This window comes from Laccaria bicolor, genomic scaffold (assembly GCF_000143565.1).
Source record: "Laccaria bicolor S238N-H82 LACBIscaffold_3 genomic scaffold, whole genome shotgun sequence".
Lineage (NCBI taxonomy): Eukaryota > Fungi > Basidiomycota > Agaricomycetes > Agaricales > Hydnangiaceae > Laccaria > Laccaria bicolor.
The window spans coordinates 200,923-202,430 of record NW_001889874.1 but is presented as its reverse complement, the minus strand read 5'-3'; positions in this window follow the sequence as shown (position 1 = coordinate 202,430).

Below are 1,508 nucleotides of genomic sequence, written 5' to 3'. Positions count from 1 at the left end.
TCATTTCTGTGAACATCAGCTATACCCCATATACCTACATAGATAATAGGAGACTACAAGATATCAGAAAAGCAGACCACAAGCTTTAAAAGTGCACACTACAAACTTTTGTAGTCTGAAAAAGCGGACACTACAAGCCTTTGTAATGAAAATGGCAAGAGTACAAACATTTGTAGTCCACAAAGCACACACTACAAACATTGTAATGAAAAAAGCGGACACTACAAACATTTGTAGTCCAAAAAGCGGACACTACAAACATTTGTAGTCTAAAAAGCGCACACTACAAACATTGTAATGAAAAAAGCGGACACTACAAGCCTTTGTAATGACAAAGGCAAAGACTACAAATATTTGTTGTCCAAAAAGCGGACACTACAAATATTTGTTGTCCAAAAAGCGGACACTACAAACTTTTGTAATGAAAAAAGTGAAGACTACAAACTTTAGTAGTGAAAAAAGCGCACACTAGTAACTTTTGTAGTGAAAAAGCGGACAGTACAAACCAAACTGATATTATGTAATGACTTTCCCAATTAGGAAATATGCGAACATTGTCATAAACAATGACAACACTAAGCTAGCCACTAACTCCAGTGGCCCAAAGAGCGTGGGAAACAGTTCCCAACCTAAATGTGAGCTGTGCCTGACAAATATATGTAAACAAACTTCGAAATGAGGGTTTTCTGCCTTCCTCTTCCTAAATAAAAATAGATTATGGTTCCTGATACCATGGTATGGTATGAGGGTGCATGGTATGGTATGAGGGTGCATGGTATGGTATGATATTTTGATAATCAAGACTCTTAGGACAACAAGACTTGATTCCATTTCCAATTAACAAAAAATATATTTAACCTATTATTGAAAGGATTCATATTAATGGCTTTTTAGAAATGAAAAAACCCTCAATTGAACTGATTTCCAAAGGTTGGAGTTGACTATCTAGCCTCCACTTGGAGTTGGAAATCTTAGAAAAAACCTGAAGAACCTTTCCACTTTTCTTTGCTTCTCAATGACCACTTCATCCCAATAGATGTGGTATTGTTTGATTTGGATGAATATTTGTTCAAATAGAAAGGACTGGGAAAGATATGTATCATTAAATGGCTTTGGATGCATGAGAAAGCTGGAATAAAGCCTATTTAAGCTCATTTTCAATAGATGGTTTGGACTATCTAGCCTCAATTTGTAGCTCAATATCTCAAGAAAAACATGGAGAACCACCCCACAAAAAATGGTACCCAATGGACCAGTATTGCAGCCTGCAGAAATAATTTATTTCTTTTGGAAAAGGACCCCAGACACCCAGTGACAGCTTTGGTATGATGGTATGAAGTGGTATCATACCATCTGGTATGGTATGGTAACTTGGTATTGGTATGAGTGGGATATGGTATGAGTTTTCCATTCCATGGTACCATGGTATTGGTATGGTGCTCACATACCACTCTGGAATGGGTACCATTGAGGTACCCTTAAATCAAAGAATTCATATACCTCATAGG